The 26,244-nt window shown below is 32.7% G+C and overlaps 1 protein-coding gene and 1 pseudogene across 2 annotated transcripts in view; both read right to left on the bottom strand.

Annotated features, from left to right (window-relative positions):
- Positions 1-26,244, bottom strand: part of LOC145254851 (G-protein-signaling modulator 2-like) — a 635,388-nt gene that overhangs the window by 554,609 nt on the left and 54,535 nt on the right. The gene's annotated exons all lie outside the window — the stretch shown is intronic.
- LOC145255007 (U2 spliceosomal RNA) lies at positions 10,135-10,273 on the bottom strand (annotated as a pseudogene).

Raw genomic sequence — 26,244 nt, forward strand, 5'->3', positions numbered from 1 at the left:
CAGGGCCACCAAATAATTGCCACTAGAATAAAGGGAATTAAGAACTATTAAACGCCGAATTCGGGCGAATACATTAGACAATCTAGAGTGTTCGAACGAGCGGAAGTCGTGAACATTGCATAAACACTAGTTGACTACCTTTTAGTTATTTCACAGACAGTGTTCATCCTTAAGTATTCTTAAAGAGACATGATAATTAAATAGTAATCATTCTTTATGCCTACAGATACAAGGGTTTCAAGTTTACGCAATATGTATATTCGTATTGTAACCGCATATTTATATTTAGGATTAGTATTTGGCTTAATCTAACGATTTCTTTATGAATGTACTCATTTTCAAAAAAAAAAAAAAAAAGATTCAATACAAAATCACAAGAGATTACACAAGTTATTTACCCCTAATTCAAATTAACTTTTTATTTTGCGCAAATTCAAAAGCAAAGAAATCTTTTTTTTTTTTTTTTTTTTTTTTTTGCAGGCACCTTGTGCAAAAAAAAAAAAAAATAAATAAATAGGATATTCAATTTACGTTTAAAAAAATTTTATTCAATTTTTCTTTTGCTGCATAAAAATTAAATTATTTTTGGTTTCCTCTTGTTTCAGTTTTACTCAACAAAAATGACGAGTGGAAGAAAGGGATAAAGTAATGCAGTTATAAAACGAAACCGTTGGATAAACAAGAGGAATTTCTATAAAATAAACAAATGAAAAATAAAAAATGAAAAATAAATAAATAAAAAATAAAAATAAATAAATAAAAAGAAAAACATCCTGTGCGATGAATTTTTATTACTGTCGATGCTAAGTTTCAAATACTGTAGACGTTACATTTTTGTAGGAAATTTTAGCGCTTTCTATAATTTTGAAAAACAATTATGTTTCTGAATTTTTCAGCTGCGGATTGGTTATCCATATTTGGATTCTTAGGACTACTGTTCTTATCTTTAGTGTCATTTTTCACAACATTTTGGTCGATGTAAGAACCCGTGACACAGTGGTTAGAGTACTTGGAAAGATTAATTGTAAAAATGATATTGTCCTGAAGGTTGAAGGTTCAATTCTCAGTGTAGACGACTGAAAAATACAATTACGAATTACTTAGAACTTCTATCCAGTCATGGCTGACGGACGAGAGCATGCTACCTCCGTAAAGTAAATGAAGGCTTCCATTCAAAATTCCGTCCAAATTCCCAAGTTCAACAAGATACACTTTAAGAAAGTCAGAGGTTACATGGGCTGAAACATTGTGAAAACGACACTCAAGATCAGAACAGTACTCTGAAGAATCCAAATAATATGATTATCTAATTATATTTTTTAAAAAAAGTTAGCAATGGGTCACCACTTATCAAAGTAAAAAGCTACTTGAGGATAAGGATTAATGAAATGGAATAATTGTCAGCTAAATGATCAACATTGTGAGAAGACTGAAAATGCTTAATGGAATTTACTAAGTTCCATCAATTATAGGAATGAGACGACCATGTTTTTGTCTGCAGGGAACAGTTTGGAGATAATGCGTTTCAAATAGGAAGGGTTTTTTTTTTTTTTTTTTGAATGGATGTATATAATGAAATAATATTGGCACTTTTGAGACCTCGTTTGAAATTTGAGAAAGCCAAAAACGATATTTTTCATTCTTCAAAATAGATTATTTTCCTTAAAGTCTTGCATCCTTGAGATTTTTTATATCTTCACACATTTTATGCGTGTCAAAGATGGAAAGATGATAAAAAAACTGAAAAGGACCTTATATGGTTGAAAGCTTGGTCATTCATTTCTTTAAAATAATTTATTTTAGAGACAACAATATCGTTTTTGATTCTTAAATTTCTTATATTTGTTTAAACAAGTTACTTAAATATTTTTTATTATATAAAAAAAATAAGTTCCCGTGCATACTACTATCTTGAATAGACCAAGATTAAAAAGTGGGGCGGGTCCGCAGGAAGAGAGTCCCACAAGCCTACAGTTCTCTGAAAGAAGCTATTGGAATATATATATATATATATATATATATATATATATATATATATATATAACACACGTGTGTGTACTTGAGAAACTTTAAATGATTTGATCTCAAATTGCTCTCCCTTGGGTTCTTCAGGAATAACGTACTAACTTAGATCAATTGCATCCTCAAAAACCCTGGCTCATATTAATCAGATGCATCAAAGTGAAAACCCCATCTTCCTTATCAAAACAGTAATGCCCGGTTATAATATACACAGGTAAAGACAGGCTCGGTGTGTCAGAAACTGGCCTTACAAATGCGTGAAATATATTGAATAATTCGACCCCCTGTTTTTCCAAGCTTATAACTACTCGAAAAATGTAATTCAAATCCTAATCTTTTTCAATTAGAGGAGCAAGGACCAAGGTTTCATTTAAAAAAAAAAAAAAAAAAAAAAAAAATAACGTGGTTTAAAAAAAAATGTTTTAAACTTCGGACTTTACAGGTAAATTTCTAAAAAAAACACTTGTTTTAAATTTGAATATATTATTTATTGATCTTTTATCTTCAATTTGTTATATATAAAACTTTGGTGAGTAAATTAATTATTTACTTTTTAATAGACATTTCAAAATGGGGGGGGGTGAATTAAAAAAAAAAAACGTTTGTCTAAAACATTATATTCGGTTTATTGGAAAGAGCATAAAATTTCACATTGACCCTTAAAATATCGTAAAAATTGAATTAGTAGAAAATTTTTTAGATTTTTTTAAATTTAAAAATTGAAAAATACTTAACTCATAAAATTCAATTGATTTCGTTACTGTTTTTTTTTTTTTTAAATAAAAAATAACATTTCTATTATTTTTTATACAATTTTAATAGTTTATTTTGGAAGTATAATCCATAAAGAAAATAAACAACCCACTTTTAAAAGAGAAATTACGAATTTTTTATATTTTATTCAGTTTCGTGTTAGGGGTGTGAAAAATTCCCTCAAAATTCTGATACACCTAAAGATAGACCTAACGAGACAGACAATATATAACAATGGAAAATTGCATTCTTGAAATCAAAAGAGAACTGAACCAAGACAGCTGGGCTCGTACACACAAAAGCTCAACTAACCTTTCAGATAGTTTTATAACTAAGAATTAAAACCCACTTTGCTGCAGTTTCACGGTAGACCTGATCAAGTGTATTATTCAATACTGCTGTGTATATATTTCAATGCAAATTGAAAAATACGACATATATACCTAGAAAATGTGTGTGCGTGTGTGTGTATATATATATATATATATATATATACATACACGCACAAACTTTGAAAGGAAAAAGAAAAAAAAATCAAAGATACCGTAAATATTATAAAACAATTGCAACTACTCTTCGGATTTTCAGACTTCTGAAATCATGTCCAAATTCTTTTTATCTTTTCTTTTTAAAGTTAATGAGTTCTTATTTTTCCGCTTGGCTCATCAGAAGAATATTAAAAAACAGCATTATAATTATATTATTGTTTCTGCAATATGAAGCAAGTGCTGTCAAGAATTGAACATTTTTAATATGCTGAAAAAAAGTAGGATAAACAACATCTTGAAATTTGTAATAAAGACTTTGTCATATATGATCTTGAATGTGTGGGTGTGCAGAACTGTCTACCAAACTACTGTCGATTTTCGATTGACAGACTTGAAATTTAATATTAGGAGATTCGAAACTGTGGAACAATTTCGATTTGTTTTTTAGCTGGTAAAAATAGTTGCTAACGAGTTAAAATTGAAAAAATTTGAACTTGGCCGGCGTAAGTCAATTAAAACGTATCTTCTATGTATGCACAAATATGCATAAACCAAGTTAATTTTTAAATACACGCAGGAATTTTCAAAATCTATGATTACTTTCATACTTTATTCAGCATTACAAGTGTATGCTGTATTTTCGTGAACATCGGCAATATTACATACCTAATCTGGTTCAAAAAGTCATCTTTTTTATTTGTGGGTCGATTTTTAAAAGAATTACATTGCTGGAAAGAAAATAGAATAAGCATTCCAATGATGTTAATTTATTTTTCTTTTATGTGCTCAATGTTAAAAATGAAAAAAAAAAAAAAGATAAAAATGATGACAGTAAAAAGGGAAACTTTTTTTAATGCTTATATTTCATACGTTACATTTGAATACATATGTGCGGGGTCAAATTTGATTGGATATGGCTAAAATTTTAAGGCTATATAAGCATAGAAGTCCATCTCTACTGGACTTTGATTTATACTTTTACGGCCACAGGAAGCAAAGTTACGACCGAGCAAAGTTGATGAAGAATATTTCAAAATTGATAAGATAAATCGGTATATATCATCCATTTTCATATAGATAATAGTTTCAGAATTTTCATGTATAATATGTAAATATTTGATAATTATTAATTGTGCGGAAATTTCTTTAAAATGTTATCTTTTATAGAAATTCAAATTCGTTTAACAAAGAAAACGGCTCGCTATGCGCTCAGCTGTTTAAGTCAACGTATTAACGAAACTTTTTTTTTTCCTGCTTTCAAAACGAAAGCAGAAAAATCAGTTTCATTTTTATTCTGAGTTTGTCAATTTAAAAAATTATAAGTTTTTCGAATTTGATTTCCAAGCAATACTATTTTATTGTTTGTAACGATGTTAGTACACATGTACTAAAAGCGTTAAAAAACAAAATGTACGAAGTACATGCGTTTCTCATTGTATTTATAACTTCTTACTTGTACTTAAGGTAGAATTGCGTTTTTTAGTGGTAAAAAAATATATAAAACAAATAAAAAGGTATTTATGCACCTATGCTACCATGCAGAAATGTTATTTAGAAACCCATTCTTAACATAGGAAAGTAAAGACGTTTTGTTAACTATTCTCTACTTTCACCTAACAAATAAAATATATCGTGAAACTTGAATTTATTTTGAACTCATTGTCAAGACCATTTATTTTTCGCATCTGTAAAACCTTTTTTTTTTTTTTTACTGAGGACATGTAAATAATGATGCTAATTAGGCGGTTCGAAAAAGAATTTCATTGTGATGCATTTTGTAAACTTTTACCTTGTTTCCACCTTAACATTTTTCTTTAAAATGACTATCTTTTAAGGTTTTCAGGTATGCTGAAAACGAATATCGCATTCAAATCTTCCACAAATAAGTAGCTTTCCGGATATTAAGGAATGCCATTTATGTTATTGCTGGTGGTCATCTTAGTACATGCGTTTGTGCATAGTTTCTCGGGGTTATGTTTGCGCGCTCACACATACCAAGATGGCCACCAGCGATAATATAAGAAATGACATTGCTTAACGTCTGGAAACTACTTATTTACAGAAAATTTAAATGCGATATTCGTTTTCAGCATACCCTAAAATCTATAGAAGTAATCATTTTAAATGTTAAGGTGGAAACAAGGTAAAAAATTACTTTGTTTACATAGCTGAATTTTCAGTAAAACGATAGAAATGACAAAATTTACCATCAACTGGTGAATATATAGTTGTTGCTTATCAGGATTCCTGTATCCTGGTACTGTGAAAGTTACATTGAGAATTCATGTAGAGTACGATTTATGGTTGCATTTTAGAAAATTAGGGATATATTTGGGTTTTCAGATAGAGAGGATTCACAAAATTGAAAATTGGACCGATCCCAAAATGCATAAGTTCTGATCGACTATGAGAATTTCCATCTTTTACAGAAATCTAAAATCTATATGAAAAAATTTCGATTTATTTCTGAGATTAATTCATATCTACTCATTTTTTTTTTTTTTTTTAGGGGAATAGTAAATACCGGCCATGAATGCTCTTTAGGCATTCAATCTCTACACCCAAGATTAAGCTCTTCTTTGGTAAGGAGGCAGGAAAATACCTATTCTCAATAAAGCTATATTTAAATACTTCTATAATACTTAGTTTTGTTCATGAATAGACACCCACTGTATGATACCATGCGCAAGTTAAAAAAAAAAAAAAAAAAAAAAAAATGAAACTTGTACATCTGAATTTATAATTCATGGCTTATGGTAAAGAGATACAGAGTTGACTGCATAATCAGAAAGAGCACAATTTTAAGAGTACCAAGTTTCATGAGAATAGCTTAAAAAATAAATAAATGGTGGCGAAATTACCGAATTTCTAAGAATGTTGAGGTCCGTAATTCAGCCCACTTTTTCTCAAGAAAAATGTCCAGGGAAAAGCCTAAATTTTTGGCACTTAAAATTCTCATAACTGAACTATTGATGGTATTTGCATAATTCAAACAGTTTTGAACATCTTTTACATAGCTCTTTTCATGCAAGTTGATAAAATAACAATTATCTAAAAAGAAAAAAATCAACTTGTAATACTACTTTATTATAACTGACTATATCAACAGCCATAAGGATAGAAATACAGATAGCAAAGTGCAAGACAAATTACGAATAATTAGGACAATTTTTTTTCGACCATAGTTCAATCCCAGAACTAAAGTATGTTTTATATAGGAAAACTTAGAGAAACAAATAGGATTTACTTACATTTAGTATAAAATCTGATTTTATTATTATAATTATATTCCAGATTCCCTTATATATATATATATATATATATATATATATATATATATATATGTATATATATATATATATATTACACACACGAGAATAAAATATGCAATATATAATAAAATGAAATGCCGTGGAGATAAAAGATATGAAAAAAAAAAAAAAAAAAAAAAAAAAAATCAAAACACGAAATTTATCGGTTTCATTCGGATCAATTTTTTTTCTCCCCCACCCTCACCCTGTGCCTCAATTTGTTTTCCCTTTGGTCACATATATAACAGGGCGCCTAACATTGCTCGGTCGTAAAATACGCTTAAATATGATATTTTGATGAATACAGATTTCGACCCAATATATATTGGGTCGAAATCTGTATTGATCAAAATATCATATAGTAAAGATTTAAAAAGTTAAAAAAAAAAAATTTTTTTTGTAAAAATGACTCGTATGCCATCACCGAGAATTGAAACCAAAACATGTAGCTTATGATTTTTTTTTCTTTCTCTGCCATTAATGATTAAGCTATGAAGACATGTTTGTCGCAAGGCTAAGAATTAAAACATGAATAGCTACTACGTTATGCATGCATATTCGTAATGCCGGCGTTTGATCTTCACCCGAAAAATTCCATTTTAATTTTCACTTTTGTACAGATTTTTCCTGGTGTAAAACCCAAATATAAAGTTTCGCATGTGTTCAAATACCTTATATATGAAGTTTCATATATGTAGACCAAAAACTATAGAAGTTTGGTAGACAAATTAAAAAAAAAAAAAAAAAAAAAAAAAAATTCGTATACATAAATTTTGTGTTTACTATAAACTTTTTACGCAAATATAAATCATGTAGAATATCTGCATTATTAATTAAAATGATAGTTTAAAAGAATATGCAAATTAGCTAGATCTTTTTGTTAGTGAATGCAATTCCACGACCCATATATAAGATGTATTTTCTTTTTTAAATAAATAGAAGAAAAAAAAGAGGGATTTAATATGAATATTAATACAAAAAAAAATTATAGGAGTATAGATAGATATACACACACACACACACACACACACACACACACACACACACACATAACTTATGGAAATGGCTCCAGACAACACATGAAGCCATTTAATGTAACGAGGTAATAAATGGGGGATGATTATTACAAAGACGAGATGCCTATTGACCATAGTCTTGAAAAGACGAACGTTAAAAGGAGGGGGAAAGTTAACAAGAAGAGCGTTCCACAAGCTTGCTTGGAAACAAGGTACACACACGCACTATAACACACACACACAGTGTGTGAGTAAGAGAGAGAGAGAGAGAGAGAGAGAGAAACTATTTCAATGATTTCATCTTAAATTGTTCTCCAAGTAATAACTTACCTAACTTGGACTAATTGCATCATCAAAAGTCCTGGCTTTATATTAATCAAATGCATCACAAAGTGAAAATAGATGTAAAAATTGGCGCGATTGTTGAAACGAAAACATCAAAATTCTCAACCTTTCAGGTGTACAAAACCTAAATTGTTGATTTCACTACAAACTGTCTATTTATCTTACAGCCATTTGATAAGTTCCCATGGAGAATAATAGAAAGATATGGAGGTGGTGGAGGGGCGTTTCCAGTTTGTATTACACCTGACAAAGCAATATGTTCCACTTTATTCATGTGTGTGTGTGTGTGTGTAGCGTATAACACATGTGACTCATACAGACACACATCTCCCGCCCACTTAGATTTAAATTTTAGAGACTTCATTAGCGATTGGTTTGAATTGCGGCCATGTGACCAGAGGATTGGCAATCAAGAGGAACGTCATCGAAAAAAAATAAATAAATAAAATAAAATTACTATTTACCACGTCTCCCCTCGAAAACAAAATTCAAAAGTAAGCACGTGTGCATGTAAGGGGGGGGGGTACTAAAAAAAAAAGTAAGCAAAAATAATAGTCTGAGTCTAGAAGGATCTTTCTCCCTTAAACTGATGGCAACTAGTGCAAAGTTAAACAAGGTCAGGTGCTGTTCTGATAGTAGCACGGTACTAAATTGAAAGGTGAATTTGGGATGATGAAACTTTTACAATTAAAAATAGTCTCAAATCCACCCCATCTACCAGGGTATAAAATACGCTTAAATATATTTAGATTTATTCAGATTTCGTGTATATAATAGCTAATTATCTACCGATTATTTCATATGACACTGTACTTAATATATAATCATGATTTTCAAAGTAAAAAAGAAAGTACTCTTGCATAATTTGACCAGAATTCTCGTGAATTCCCGTCAGACATGGATCGGGCGAAACCGGCAATCATCGATGGCAGTCGAGCGTTGTTCAAATGTTGAAACGCTAACTCGACTTTTTATTTTATTTATTTAATTTTTTTTTTTTTCTGTTATGTTTTTGGTAATTTTTAAGATAATTTTAAGGGGGTGTGACTTTATTTTCTGATTATTTATTTATTTTTTTTGTAATTTAATTTCTGTGAGTGATTAGCCAATGAAAAAGCGCTATCTAAATGGAAGCAGACAGCATTCGAATTGGAAGAAAGCGACTACCCCTCCCCCTAAAAAAAAGCTGACAAACAAATATTTTCAAACTCACCAAACAAAAATGACAGGCAAGGAAATAAATCTATGCATGTTAGTAAAAGAAATGAAAACACCGATGCAGACAATGTCATATTGCCAGGAGAAGAAATTGCTGTCCCAAAAATTGAGGTGCAACAATTGTAAACAAATGTTTGCTTAAAAAAAGATCGTGTGTAAAGGATGGTTTCTCCTAGAGATGTACGAATGGACAGTGCAGATAATGCATGTCCTTGTGCATAGGATCGTTTGTTTTTTTGGGGGTTTTTTTGCGCAATCAAAGTTGGAGATTCCAACAATAGTAAAAATCATTTATTTATGGGTGTTCGAAATGACAACGCTAAAAAATATTTCCTATACCCCATCTCCATCTTTGCCGTCGATGGCCGTTCAACAGTCGTCTGAAGTAAAAGGAAATCCCCTCCCCGATACACATACATATATTACTCCCACCCCTTTCCAGGATTAAACACTCTTGATAGTGGTATCACCTGCTTCTACTTTAACATAATGCAAAATTCTCTGTAAATAAATAAGTATCTAGAGCAGTCAATGTTTTTATAAAGCATTGTTAGATATTACTAGCAGTGTCTGTCCCAATGGTTAAAGTTACTGACTATCGAGTCAATAAGTTGTTGGTTCTATACCGAACTTGGGATGAGTGCTGGTCTAGCCACACTGAACTGTGATACAACAAAACAATGTCTGGATAACATTAGTAGAAAAACAAAGCCGATAGCCATTAGTCGCGTGCTCTCGTGTAATGAATGAATGCGTGAATGTAGGATTGACATGAAATTCTTAAAGATAAACTAAAATGACCGAAAAATGGGCTGAAATGAATTAAATAAAAAGTAAATGACTTAAAATGACTTTAATGAACTTAAGGATGAATTGAATGACCTTAAGAATGGCTTGAATGCCTAAAAAATAATTGGAATCTTTCAAAAACAACTTGAATGATCTGGAGAATGACTTGAATGGCTTTGAGACTGACTGGTTGTAAAGTGGGTGATCATTTTACATTAAATTAATACAGAAAAGTGATCCCCCACTTTATATCAAAGTTACAAACATAAGTACAGCATGTAGTAAGAAAAGATACTACACTTTGATCTTGGCCAAAAGGCCAAGAAAATAGTATTTATTTGCTCCCCCACCGAGCAAATTAGGTACAAGGCCGATTTTTAATGTGAGGAGTGAAGGGGAAATGGGGACCAGCTTCCCGGGGAGTAGGGGAGCTGGATAGTGACAATTGGTATGAAGGGTTTCCCCTACATTGACCAAGGTCTTATATGGGGAGTTTCCCCCCACATAGGGTCTTTGCTTGCAGTATCTGCCGGAACAGATACACTTTGATCTTGGCCAAAAGGCCAAGAAAAGCTTAAAAAAGCTAAGAACAGAATCTATTAACAACAGACCTTTGATCTTAACCAAAAAGGCCAAGCACAAAAGTGTTACGGACAGACCGATAGACGGAGTGACTTATAGAGTCGCTTGCACACGACTAAAAATGTGTGCAATTGGGTTACCGTTGTAAATTATTTCAATCAAGAAAAAAGGAGTTTAGTCAGTAAAATATGAAGAAACAAAATCCAAAATTATTCCCTCTTTCTCTAACTATAGATTATGAAGTATTACTATAAAACTGTCTTTTTTTTTTTTAATTCTCATTATATAATCTGTAAAAATATCAGAATTTAGAATTTTAAACCCATTCAACATATCAATATTAATTCTGCGTAACCATTCTGTCTTTTCTTCTCGTATATTATAGCAATATTTTTAGGTTGAAGAAAAAAAATTATTCCGTTTTGGAAAATTGTTACAAGGAAAATTTTTACATTCTGAATAAAATAATGTAAGATAAATCTTTGCAGCTAAAAATGTTTTTCTTAGATTATTTTTAGCTATGAATAATCACTTTTCCATTTCTTTATCATTTCACTGTACTAACACTTGTTTCATATATATATATATATATATAGATAGAGTGTGTGTTCGTGTGTGTGTACACCCATGAGCAAAAAAAAAAAAAAAAAAAAAATGGGCCAAGAGTGAAAGAAGGAAGAAATCGATTTTTCAATATTTTTCTGTGAATTTTTGTTGATTTTAACTGAAAATTTCTATTTTGTAGATCACTAGTTTTATAGCATATAATAATGAGTGAAAAAATTAATCCTAAAAATGGTAAGGCCGCATCTTGGCGAGGATATAAAAAAAACAAATATTGTAGGATTAAGGCAGTCCAAAATGACTTACAAGCAGATTTTTTATATTTTAAAAAAAGAAAATGTGAACACATCTCTTTCTGTAGTGAAGTGAAATGGTGAAAGGTTCGAAGTCGAACGCTTGGTAAAAGGGAAATCTGGATTTGGTCGCCCTAGAGCATCCACTTGGAAGGACGACCATAGGCTTAAATCAACTGTTTTGAAGGATTGAAAGAAAACTTATGTTGACCATAGCAAAGAATTAAAAACAGGGGCTGGAAATTCTCTTTTTTGATATACAATATCTAGATGAATGAATGAAATGGGATTTTCCCCTAAAAGGCGTGCAAAGAATCCATTTTTATCTAAGAAGCACATCAATGATAGAAAGAGATTTTTCTCGTGCTATGGCAAGAAAAATACAGACTGGTTCAGGAATGTTTTCCGGTTGGATAGAATCAAGATTTTGTCTTGTTAGTGATGTTCCTGAATGGTGCAATCGAAGAACTGGAGAAGGATTTTCGCCAAGTTGCATAAAAACGACAGTTAAACACCGGAATGAAGGGATAATGGTATGAGGAACTTTTACTGCAGCAGGAGTTGGGGAACTTATTAGATGTGAGAAGTCAATCAATGCAAATGAACACATTTCCATGTTAGAAACAGGACTGTTACTAAGTATACAGAAGCTGGGGATATCCCAGAACATTATTTTTTAACATGATAATGCCCCTGCACACACTGCTAAACTCACAAAAAATGTTTTTCTAATAATTCAATTGATGTGATATTTTGGTCAGATCAACCCCGATTTAAACCCAATCAAGAATATTTGGTCCATAATATCTCGTGCATTGTTCTCCCAAGTTCTTCCGGCCAATGACAAACTTATGAGGCTGTGCAATGTGAATGGAATAGCATCTCTTCACAGTGTTCCACTTTGGTTGAGAGCCTGTCTAAAAGGATTGATCTTATAAAGAAATCAAAAGGGAATGCGATTCCATCCTAAGCATTTATTTAAGTAAATGTATCGTTCTGTTGTATTAGCCTCCTTTAAGTTTCCTTGTTCAATATAGGTTTTAGTGCAATAAAATTTATAAAATTTGTTTGGCCCATTTTTTTTTGCTCACAAGTGTACGGGTGTGTATATATATATATATATATATATATATAGATAGATATATATATAATCTCAAGTTTTGGCATAAATGTTAAGAGATGTGTAATGTTGGCTCTTTTCCAAGATAAAACTCTGGGAAAACCATGTCCATTAAAAAATGTCAGCAAGTTTTTTTTAGAGGATGCTTTTTTTTCTTAATGAAACAAATGACCTCACGTACACAAACTATGCCCCCCCCCACCACCACTACACCAAAACATAAAAATAAAACACAAAGCAAAACATATCTGTATAGGACACATTCTCAACAAATGAAGTTTGTAATGCCACAACAAAATTACTGGAAAATAGACATATGCTAAATTCTTAAAAATGAGGATTTTCAAATGTCACCCCCCTCCCCAAAAATCTACATATTAATACCGTAATACCTTTAATGTACTATGTACATTTGTTACGATTTCCAGATTATAAATTATTCGATTAGGTTAGTTGGTTGTTTTTGTTTTACAGCATATCAACCCTTTTCGGGTTATTTAATGCTGAATCCAAAGATTTTGAAGAAAAATTTTATAATAGAATATATTTGTTGTTTTCACATCGGTTTCTATTTAACCCATAGTTGGGACCCTAACAGGTACTATCACTCCGGGTCAGAGTGGACCTGGGAGCAATGGTAATTAAAGGGTGGCTCCACACTCCCCAAAGCCCACAAGCTGGGGCCTCACCACTGGATATAGTTTAAGGTCATATCCAGGACCCCCATTGAGGGACTTTTACCTTCTGCAGGGGGGGGGGGCAGTCGGCGTATTCTAATGCCCCACCGACAGGGCCTATTCGATTAGGAAAATCTATTTATTAAAAAGGAGAATAGAAGATGATAACATACTAGGGACATTACATTAATATATAGAGATGCTCATTTAATGCTCTTTTTTAATAAATAGGATCTCCCAATCACCGAAAATGCAATGCAATGCAAAAAATTGGATGGCACTTGAGGCATACGTGAAACTAAAATATACCTACTTGGTCTTCTGGTTAGGATCCAAAGGTAGTATCTGTTCTTTCTAAAGATGTTATCTCATGGGGGTTTCAGTTCGCACAGGGTGTCCATATAATGGAAATATGTCACATACTTCTATGACACTATATTAACCAGATTACTTCGATAAATATTATTACAGTTTAAACAATAAGGGCTACAATAACATCAAAGTCTGCATTCACACTGGACGTCCATAGAATGCCCAGTAATAATATACCTAGGAAGGTTCTCGATCAGGACATATGAAAGATGCCGCTGTGGAATTTCCACAGGTCTCACTAGTATAAATAAATCAATAAATAAAATCCAATATTATTTTTGTTAGCCACATCAGGATATGTAAAATTTATCTTATTTTTGTTTTTATCTTTTTGGGGGGGGAGGGGGGGCGATTTTATTCAGAAATGGCCTACGTTTGTTACTAATAGTTATTCTCTTCATGCATTATTTTATAATTCTTCTGATTGTCAGAAAATTTTATAAAATATATCACCATGCGCGTAAAAAAATAATTTCAAGGGGAAACAACTCAAGAGGCATCAAAAGAATATATATATATATTATATATATATATATATATATATATATATATATATATATATATATAAATAAAAGGCTCTGCGTGTGTCTGAGCTCGTTCCCTATGGATATCGCAAAAGAGGAAAAGAACATGGAAAAAAAAAACAAAAAAAAAACCCTGACATGTTTGCTGTTGTCTATCACCAAATTGGAAGTAGCGAAGGTTTAAATTAAGGCTAGACAATCGAAAAGAGAGGATGACTTTCAAAAATACCGGCAAAAAAAAAAAAAAGTGACCCCTCCCTGTAGAAAAGTGCCCAGTTGAGAATGAAGGAATTTTTTGGCCAATTTTCCATATTTTTCGCCCAAAGGGTCGAGCTTCAAAATGATACCGATCTCGTGAAAATCTGTCGCCTCTGTCGAAAGTTTTAGACATACATACATACATACATACATACATTTAAACATACAGGTGAAATTTATATTATAGATGACTTTGTTTACCTAATGATTCACCACTTATCAAGACTAAAAGCCATTAGGGGATAAGGGGAGAATGATGTAGAATATTACAAGGTAATCAAAAACGATGAATGGAATGAACAAAATTGGATGTCTTATGAGCACGGTTTTTGATCAGACAAATGAAGTTATTTTTCTTCATGCCAGAAAGCATTTCATGCTGCAAATTTCTGTTTTGTGAACGCAATACAACTGAACTTCCTAGAACTGCACTGATCCATATGCTAGATCGATAGCAAACAATCTTTTTTTTTTTTTTTTTTTAATTCACTTTCACCCCAAACAAGGCACAGTGCCACTTTGAAGTAGGGGGGGTACTATCGGGACATAATTTGCGAGGGCATCATGAAGGGAGAGGAGTAGGAAGATGTTTGTTCACATTACACTTGAACCTCTACATATCAGTACAGTTGGGAAAGCAGAATCCCGGAAGGGAGTTCCAAAGACTTGCAGTTCTGGGGAAGAAACTATTGGAGTAAAAGGCTTTCTTACACCAAGGGATCTCTACTGTAAAGGGGTGGAACTTAGTTGCTTGTCGGGTTTGTCGGGGTAGTCACATCGACGAGGTACAAGTTCTTGCAGTTCGTCAGAGCATTCACCATTAAAGTATTTGTAGAACAGGCAGAGGGATACAACATTTCATCGATGGGACAGAGGCTGAAGCCTAGATGACAGTTCAGAACCTATCAGGCTGGCGACTCTTTTGAACCCTGTCCAGGAGTGAGAGACAAGCAGCAGATGCACCAGCCCAAATGTGACAACAGTACTCCATACATAGGCGAATGGTGGCCTTATAGAGTTACAGGATACTTTCAGGTGTAAGTAATTTTCTAGCACGGTAGAGAGAGCTCACCTTCTTTGCAGCAGCCTTGGCAATGCTCTCAACGTATATATTCCAGTTCATGTTCCCTATAAACATTAGGCAGAGGAGTTTAAAAGCAGTACTTTCAGGCAATGTGTTCTTGGCCATTGCTATTGGTGGTAGAGAAGGTTTTTTGTAGTCATTGAAGGAAACAAGCTTAGTCTTGGCAGCATGAAATGTGACCATCCATTTTTGTCCCCATTCCAATACAGATTGGAGGTCATCCTCTAGTGTTTCTGCCATTTCCTAAGATATGTGTTCATTTGTTTTCCCCTCATGCCTGTCATAGAGAGTGGTGTCATCAGCAAATATACCAATCTCTGAAACAATTTTATCAGTGAGGTCATTTATGAATATCAGGAATAATAAAGGTCCAAGGATAGACCTCTGAGGTACTCCTGCATTTATATTGCTTAGATGTACGACCGTAGAGGACAACTTGGATTTTTCTCTTAAGGATTTAATTACATTATGTATTCTTCCAGTGATACCATATGATCTAATTTTCCTTAGAAGCCCATTGTGCCATACCCTGTCAAAAGCCTTACATATATTAAGGGCTACTTCTCTACCCTCCCCTGTTTTGTCCAGTGAACGGTATATACATTCAGAGACTATAGTTAAGATATCTGCTGTTGAACAGGCTTGCCTGAATCCATATTGTTTGTCATTCAGGAGTTTAGCAGCTGTTACGTGTTGGACTAGGGCTTGATTAACTAAGGACTCAAATATTTTGGCGAAAAGCGGGAGGAGGCTAATGGAGCGATAATTTAGTGGGTCAGTTCTTTCACCAGAATTCTTGAAGACTGTTACCACAGAAGTGGTTTTCCAGCAGTCGGGAAAGCAAGATTCATTAATGCATTTATTGTAAAGTTTGGAGAGAACTGGAGCAACCTCAACCTATTTTCAAAAAATAGTAAGGACTTTGCGTTTGTCAGGCAGATTTACATTGAGGAGATACTTGCAGTAAGTTTGAAGCACATTCCGTGGGAGAACTTATAAAAGAAGCACACAGATATAACATTGTGTCAATTAGATAAGAGCTGCAGCTAAAGGGGTGGGATTTTGCTGCTAATAATGTTGGTCAGGGCATTTATATTGAGGTACAAGAGCAGTAATTTTGTTAGAACACATTCTATGAAAGTAATTGTAAAACAAGCACAAGGATGCAACATTGTGGCGATAGGACAGTGGCTGGAACTTGGCAGAAAATCAGAGATCTATCAGATTAAAGACTATTCTGCACTCCTACAGGCTATCCATACAATCAATATAAAAAAATTAATTCTGATAAGGTCATTCCTGAATTGACCTTTCCTTCCTATATTGTTTTGATCAGTATAAATCATGCATATTGCATTGTCAACTCAAGAGAACCGCTGACCTTTCGATCGTCATGCTTAACCATGAATCAGATGAACCATTGTCATTTTGAAAACGTATTCTTTTCATCTATCAGTCTCCTCTCTACCCCCCTCTCCGACTGTTCTCGACTATTATCATCATAAGAAAAAAAAGGAGAGTCTTTGATATTTGGATGACAAGTTGATGCCTTGGGGATACTTTATGTTGTTTCGCCTATTCTGATTGGCAAAGTTTTGAGTAGCAAAACATTTTTTAAGAAGAAAAATAAAGTTCTGATATTCATTCCACTCAGGTCAAGATATATAAATAATATTTATACCAACTCTATAGAGAATGATAAGACAGAGGATTTGACTTGACAGATGCAATAAGGTGGATAAACCAATAAGAGGACACGAGAAGGAGGTTTTGGCAAAGTGAAAGATGCAACAAAGTAGAAGATTCAATAAGGTGAAAGGAGAGTGTGAGAAAATAAAGGCGACATATGGTGGAGGAACCAACCAGGCAGAGTATGACATAAGATGCACAGCACAAACAGACACTACATCAGTAATAAAAACATCAATTTGTCTACCCCTCCTCCTAGCTATGGGTTTTTATACATACACTAGGTGGTATATGATTTGCTCGAAGTGATGTTCAACCAACAGAGAGAAGAGGTTGGAAGGTGAACACAGAAAAAAAATTGAAAATATCTCTAATTTCAAGTTTGAACACCCAGAAGTTGTTCTTGTTTGAAATAAAACAAGTACTTCATTAAACATTGGTTGCTGAGAGTAATCTACCTGAGAAAAGTAATGTTCTTAGATTGTCTGCAGTAAAGCGGTTTTGAGTGGACACTGTCCAGGCGTTATCTCTAGTGGATGTCTGGATTGATCAAGATTAAATGTCTAGGATTTCCGGTCGAAAGTGCATATATTCCGGTTTGGTTTTCTGGTGCTAGCAGGTCAGTTGTAACCTTGTGTCTCTAAGCAAAATTGGCTTTTGGGGCTCTTAGCTAAAAGGATTTCGTTCATTGGACATACTTTGATCTGGTTGGGTAAAGGTCTTTCATATGATCATGATTATTCATACTAGAATTGTCCACAAGGACCCATAGCATAGTGGATAGAGTACTTGATGAAATTCAATTTTAAAATGTTACATTCCTGGAGACTGAAAGTTCAATCCTCAGTACAAGAGACCCAAAAATACAATTGCAAGTTACTTATGACTTCTACCCAATCATGGCTGACAAAATGAGAGCATGCTATCCCCATAGATGAAATAACGGGTTCCGTTTGACATTCCATGCAGATTCTCAGAGATTGACAGAAAGATTCCCTGAGTTTGACAGGATGATACACCTGAAGGTCGGAGGTGTTATCGATCAAAAGATTGTGTAAATGATATTCAAAATGAGAAAAGTAGTCCGAGGAATCCAAATAATACAAACTTTAATATATAATCACTAGGTCTATGACAACAGAATATTCTTTTCATTGTTTTGACTCAAGTATATATCCGACACAGTTAATCAACAAAGAATCACATCACTCTATATAAAAGAATATAAGATATTAACAGATACACACTCGGAAGTCGAAACAATGAAAAGAATATGCTGTTGTCATAGCCTTAATAATCACACATTCTTATAAAATAATCCATCAGAAAGGATAACAAAAATTATGGGATTAGTAGTCCAAACACTTGACTTCTGAAATTTTAAAAAGGTCTGACCCAAGAAATTTTATTCCACAAACAAATTATGTTTCTTTAGAGGCGGCAAACTTTAAATTGAAAATTCTATCTTCTTTAATTGCAGATTTGGCAACTATCGATTATTTTGAGTTTAGCTTGATTTAACAATTCATCATGAAGAGACTGTCACCCGAGCAGGGTGTGAAAATTGAAAATGATATGATCAATTTACCGAGAAATATTTAATAAACAAATAATTTCACAAAATGGACCTATTAGCTGGCCATTTTGTTCATGTGATTTAACCCCATTAAATTTTTTTTTTTTTTTTTTTTGAGGATATGTAAGTCCCATGTCTAAATTGATAAACAATGCATAATAGACCACTTGGAAGACAACATTAAACACGTTATTGCCGAAATACAGCCTAATTTAATGCATAAAGTTTGTGAAAAATCGAACCTTTAGATTACACCATATACACGTGAGCTACTAAAAATTAATTTGGAATAACCCACATATTTGTATAATAAAAAATATTTTTTTCTGGAATTCATTTTAATTTAAAGTTTGCCATTTCAATATAAAAGAAAAAATAAATTACTAGACGTACCTGTGATCCGTGAATTCATAACTACCATTATTAATTCTTAGATTTTATTGAAATCTTAAAACACTTGCTTTGTGTAACTCAAAAAAAAGTCTATTCACTTTTATATTATCTTTATTATATTTCGGAATTATTTAAATGAAGATTGATGGCTTCCATTATTTGGACAAGTATCTATATATTAATATGCTTGTCCGTACGGTGTCACGTCATCATCGCAAACATTAATTAATGTGAATTATCTCCCTTTATTGTTCACTCTTTATTAGTTAAAAAATCATTAACCCCTTTTATTTTCCAAAACTTCCCGAACAACAAAAACAAAAAAATAAATAAATATATATATATATATATATATATATATATATATATATATATATGTGAACTGTCTATTTATGGTTCCGGATTATTTTAAAGACAATTATGCATAGAAGGTATCGTTCCACAGTTTAAATAGTATAGTATTTTACTTACATTTTTAACGATGTCTTCTGTTTATTATTGTAGTGTAATATGGAACGCTTATTCTATTTTATTCAGTAACTAGCGGTGGTACCCGGCGTTGCCCGAGTGTTTGTTTCCGGGACGGGGGGGGGGAGTTTTAAAAAATGTTATGGTAGGTAAGTAGGAAGGATCAAACCCGGAGTCATGGGTAAAAGTAGGAAAATAAAGTGTGAAAAAAAAAAAAAAAAAAAAAAAATCTGCAACGTTAACAGTTCGGCCACCAAGAAAAGTCCATTCCAGTTGTTTAGGAAAGAAAAAAAAAAAACAAAAAAAAAAAAAACGACTACGGTAGGTCGGCGCGAACGTGAAAATATGTGAATTGTCCAGCACGCTAACGACTACGCCACAGAGCACTGCAGCTTAGTTTAGTGATTTTAAATAACTTCACATGAAAGAACTACGAAGTCAAACCGGTGTTCTCTTCTCAACTGTTCCTTGTGAACGATCCCCAAACGGTGTTAAGTGGTGGCAGGGGGAGGAGGAATTTATAAGAGAGAAAATATTTTATCACTTCCATTGATCTTAACCGATTTTGGCCGTGACTTCTCAGCAGAAAAAGTATAGAAATCTAAGATTATCGAGGAATTTGAGAAATAATAAGCCTATAACACACCTCAGATATTGTTCTGCCGTTTGTGCATATTATATTTGCATGAAATATCTTGATTTTTAATCCTATTAAGATCAAAATCAGACGGGAAAAAATGAGTTCATTTTATTTATATAGAGATAAATATATTTTTTACATTTAACGTTACGAGTTCGTTTTTTTTTTTCTGTGCTACTTTATCTTTTTTTTTTATTTACTTTTGAGTGAGCCTTACATAACAAAAAATATGTTTAGAAATACATGTTACAAAAGTCAAGAATGACTTTATTAAATAAATCACTAAAGTCACCATTCGCAAATACACTGAGTAACACAGAGTCAAAACATATTTTACGTCTTGTTGTTTTGTTTTGCTTTACGGCATATCATTCCTTTTTCGTGTTATTTAATGCCGAATCAAGTAATTTTGTAACATTTATACATTTTCACGTTGTTTACATAGTTATTACTTATGTTTTGTTCATTTTATTTTGCTTCTTTTACAGGCATTCATCATATAATGCCCACCGACAGGGCATACATATTTAAATACTATAAAAAATAGACACAACAATTTTTTTTTAATATGAAATAAAACACTTTGTTTCATTACTTACGATTTAATTTATTTAAAGAAATATGTATTTCTTATTTAAAGATTTTCAGTATATTTTATTTAACTAAAGAAATTTTCCATTATTTTTATTACATTGTTAGGTGAAGTTTCAGAATAGTTAACCCCCCTCCCCATATTAAGAATGGCTTTCAGCATGATTCTTACAATAGCGGTATCAAAGATTTTTTTTCCCCTTATTTTAAAACAAATTATTAAAAAAAGATACAAGACCATTAATTTTTTTTTCATTAAATCGCTATTTAGGTGAAGGTTCAAAATAGTTAACCCTTCTCCCCATAACCGTTTTTTTTTATGCAGTAAAATACTTTGTTTCAATAATTATGGTTTAAATAAATATTTATTCCTTATTAAAAGATTTACAGTATATTTTATTTAATTGAAATCTATATCAATAATTCGACTTAAAAAATATGTGAATTTCCAAATCTTCATTGATTAAAATTCAAAATAAATAGAAAAGTCTATTGCATATGTAAAAGTTGACGGTTGCTTATTTAACTTCATTAAAAGCTATCAAAGTCAAGAGCTGCTCAATATGCTGGCTTAATGGATCATTTAGCAAGGAATGAAGGTTATTCTGGTGTACCAGGTATTCTACCATCTACATTTACAGGAAGTCCTAGGAATCTACAACAGCTTCATCAAGATGCAATGGCAGTTTTCTGTGACCTATTCATTACTCACATGTGTAATCCAAAATGTCCTGAAATATTAAACAACTTGGGGTCATCAGAACTTTCACAAAATCGATGTCAACAATGTCACAGTTTTTTTAAATTCACAGTCTGACTCCCAAGAACCTGCTGACTGACCACTATTCTCACTCCAAGCAGCTGATCGATGTCCCTGTCACCGCCTCAATCATCACCAGCATTTCCTGACAATATCAACAGCATCAGTTACGATCCCATTGACCTTCAATAAAAGTTTAAACTAAAGTTCTTTGTTCTACTTGCTTCCATACGTTCATTTTTGTAATATAACAATAAGGAATTTCTTATGTGTTTTAAAAGATTTTAACTACCGTGGAATTTCCACGGGTCCTGTTAGTTGGATATTATTCTTACAATTTGGTTGATGTAACTTCCGACCTTTTTCAAGTACTTGTTGAACTCTGGAATTTTTTTTTTTTTTTCTAATATACTAGCATTTCAGCCCGGCGTTGCTCGGGTGTTTGGAGGTGTATGCTGAGCAAAAAAAAGGGGTTAATTTTTTAAAATTTGCCCTCTATTATGACCTTTTAAAATTTATTGTTTTGGGCTCAAATCAAGTTATTAAGTTAGATCCATGTCCAAGGAACCTATATCTAAAATTTCAAGTGTTTAGAACCAAAATTGTCGGAGAAGTTCTCAAAGGTCAAATCGTTGAATTTTGACCCCTTAACAGCGAAATTTCTGTCCGAAAACCAATCACATCGATTTTCCCAAATCTCAGTACCGTGTATATCAAATTTCGAGTCTGTAGACTAAAAATTGACAGAGTTATGGCATAGGGAAATGTACACAGACACACACTCACGTTCACTTTTATAGATATATAGATAAATTTCAAAGTTATTGGGCAATTTTGGGCAAAGTTATTGGGCAATTTAGTTATCTTGGTGATACCATTGGAGCACAGGAAGGAGCAGGTGCTAATGAGATAGCAAGAATTTGGAGTGGATAGAGTAAATTCAGTTCTCCAAAAGTCTATGAAATGAATTGCCATCTTTGTTTTACAAAAATAAGTGTAGAAATGAATGTTTTTATTGTCATGAATAAAACTGAATTAAAAAAAAAAAAAAAAGTGGGGGTGGGGGCTTCCTAGATAGAAACAACATGCTTATCACTGGAACTTCCTTATGCAGTATACTTTTCTCCATCAACATTATTTTCTACAATAATCTATCACTGAATGATTCTAACCCATCAAATGCAAAAATACAAGTGACAAGTTCTATTAGACTCGTCTTTTATAGGTAACTAGCAGGTGGGGGGGGGGGGATTTTGCCCGGGCATAAAATAGGTTTAAATATATTTTAATTTGACCAGATAGAGTCGAGATTTGAAAAGTAAAAAAAAAAAAGTATTTTTGTGCCATCAGTTAGAATCAAAACCGAAAGCAAAACTCGCATTCAAAACTAGTGACGTTACTATTGTAACAACATGACATGCATGTGAACCGATTAAAAATAAACTAAGATGAATATACAAAATGTATAACGATTTTTTTCAATTTTGACCCATTTTTGACCCCTTAAAAACTATTTTAATCCATAAAAGAAGGGTCCATAAAAAATCCAATCATTTGAGGCCCCTAGCCACTCTGCGACTTTTAGTTTCGGAAGAGAGTTTGGAAATATGGAGACAGACAGACAGTGAATTTTATCAATTAGATTTGGTCGTTTTGTTTTATGACATGTCAAATCTTTTCGGGTTGTTTAATGGTGAATCCAATTATTTTGGAAAAACATGTCCTGCTTCAATTCTTATATATATATCTTCAAATATTTATTCATAGTATTTGTTGTTTTTTTTGTTTTTTGTATCGGAAAATCGCTTTTATTTTTTACTTTGCAGAACATGATTGAGTTTTGCAAAGGGAAAGGGGGGGAAACAATGTTTGGTGCATTTTAGGTCAGAAAGTTAATATTTTCAGACAGTTTGAGCTAATAGCACCCGGTTATAGATTAAAACAAACACACACGCTGGGCACATATGGTCGGTTTAAATATTCTTTGATGTGAACTTATTCTTTCTCGTATCAGAGTGTTGCATTCCAAGTAGAAACAAGCCTTTTTATGGCAAGTCAGTAATATTTCCACCACTTGATTCAGATTCTTACTCCTCACATTCATTGAAAGCAGTTTGGAAAAAAAGAAAATGGACGTATACTCTCACAGTACGCCCAATTTATCTGTTCTTTGAAGTGTGACAGATCAACCAATGGCAAAATTTTCCAGAAATTCTTTCTTAGAACTGCACGCCTGTGGAACTCTTACATTTCCCTGCTTTCTGGTTAACTACAATATGGTAATCTTCAAGTCTAATATAAACAAGTTTTTGATGAGCCGTCCCCCTATGTAATCCAATTTACCAAATTTCCACTACCAACAATTACGATAGTGTCCCAGTGACTACTGTACTCATAAACCCTTATCATCGAGAGGCCTCCAGGCCTTGATAAGTGGTGACTTGTTAAAAAAAAAAAAATGCGAGGATAAATATAAAGGGGAAAAAAGATACGTTATGTGCATTGCGGAAAATAACTAACAAGAGTTTGCGAACTAGAGAAACAAATGTGCGCAACGTTAAATGCATTTATGTAGATTATATACGAGACATTTGGGATGGAGGATTTATTATGTCGGTTTTGCAGAAAGGAATCTTAAGCTGGGAAAACGTTAAAACGGAAATAGAATTTGAAAATGATGGAATAAAAAGCAAAAGCAGAAAGGGAAGAGGAGACAAGAAAAAGATGTTGAAGGAAAAAAAAGGTAGGGGGATTTACAGCATATCAACCATCTATGGGTTACTTAAATGTCAAATAAAGTTGCCCAAGTCATTTCTACAAATAATTATTCTTATATTCCTAGAATATTTTGCTGCTACTTCGAATCAAACAATCCAACGTTAGAGGTACAGTCTGGGTTCGGGATGTTTTTGTTTTTTGTTTATATAAAAATAACTGAAGGACCGGAAGCCAATCAGGAATAAGGGTTAATTAGTACCATAATGGAAATTTGATGATCATTTATTTGAAAGGACGGCTCTTCAAGAACTTGTCCACATTGAACTTGAAAATGACCATGTTATAGTCAGCCAGGAAGCAACTCCATGGTATTGTGTTCCACAGATGAGCAATTCTAAAAACAAACCCTGCTCATTAAATTTTTACTTAGATTTAGGCACAGATAAAGAAATAGTTTAGGGCATATTAATCATCTATTTAATGCTAAATAAAGTTTGGAAATAGGATTATAGAGGTAGGATAATTATTTAGTTTCCTTTGAAAACATTTCCCTCCAGAAAACATTACTTCTTGGCATTAGACATCTTTGTTCTCAACATGATTAACCCTTAGTCAAGAAAATAAAGAGAAATAAGGTTTTAATTTTTAGAAAAATCAGATGGAATAATACAGTTGAGGATGAACTGATATAGGGCTTTACGTTGCGAGTGAAACAGTCAATTTGCGAATGATTTTTTCAAGTGGCAATTAAAAATAAAACACTAATCTTTTGGTCATTGTGTTTGTTTCAGACAATCAAATCTCATTATAGAGTTAAAAAAAAAAATGCTTTATCAATCTTTGATATTTTTTATAAATAAAACGATCAATATGAAATAATTTAAACAAAAAATTTAATAGAACAAATATGACCTTTTTTTACAAAGGTTGTTTAAAAAAAATAAAAAAACATCTGAAGAAATGCGAGTGTTTATATCTTCAAGTCTCAACATAAAATTCGATGCATATTTAAAGTTACACCAATTAAAAAAAAAATTTAATACAGAAAAGTCTTTGATATACATACTTGTCACGGAACTAATGTTATACTCCAAAATTCACATGGGTTTGGCCAGTAAACGAAAATATTTAGTTGCCAAAGGTCAATTGAAGATAAATTTGTCTGTAGAGCCCTGTTATAGATATTAGGTCATGAAGTAACCAGTCGATTGATCAGATTCGGCCTCTCTGATTTCTTGTTTAGCAGAAGTAATGGCCAAAATGGTGTTTCAAGTCGTTTGACCATTTATACAACTAGGCCACAGACTGCTAAGTCACTAGGATACCATCCTAAGATCTCACAAGTCGCAATCTATGACCTACTAGAGGCCCCGTTTTTGAGAAATATGGGGGAAGGGATAACCTTATGCTCAAGAATGCAGTTGGCGAATTTGTGATACTGCTGACAGGGTTTGATTTGGTTACTTTATGGCATATCAACCTTTCTCTGGTTATTTAATGCCAAATCTAGTAATTATGGAAAAAACAAGTGAACCATGCATGGTCCCCCGTGAGTGCACAGTGAATGAAGCATTAAAAAAAAAAATGACTAAGTTTAGCATCCCTCCCTCCCGTTAGCCCCAAAACTCCCCAGGGGATGTCAAATCCTGGTGAAAATGAACAAAGGGTGCAGCTTTAGGCCTTAAAATGTAAATTTGAGTTCTGCACCATGCAAAAAAAAAAAAAAAAAAAGACTAAGTCCATCATTTGCCCCCCTTCCATTTAGCCCCAAAAGTCCCCAAGGCCTTGACATATTTAAAAAATTTGAGTTCAGCACCATGCAAATCTGCTAAATAGACATACACAGAGCATTTTGGACAAATATGGTAAAATAGTCCCAAAAATGGAGCATTTTTATTATTTTTGTTTATAAGCACAAAAGTGTCAATTTTAGCCATTTTAACCTGAAAGGCACCCCTAGGAGGCCAACGGATGTTTTCCAAGAAAATCCATT

This window comes from Euprymna scolopes, chromosome 30 (genome assembly GCF_053919585.1).
Source record: "Euprymna scolopes isolate OS-2025 chromosome 30, ASM5391958v1, whole genome shotgun sequence".
Classification (NCBI taxonomy): domain Eukaryota; kingdom Metazoa; phylum Mollusca; class Cephalopoda; order Sepiida; family Sepiolidae; genus Euprymna; species Euprymna scolopes.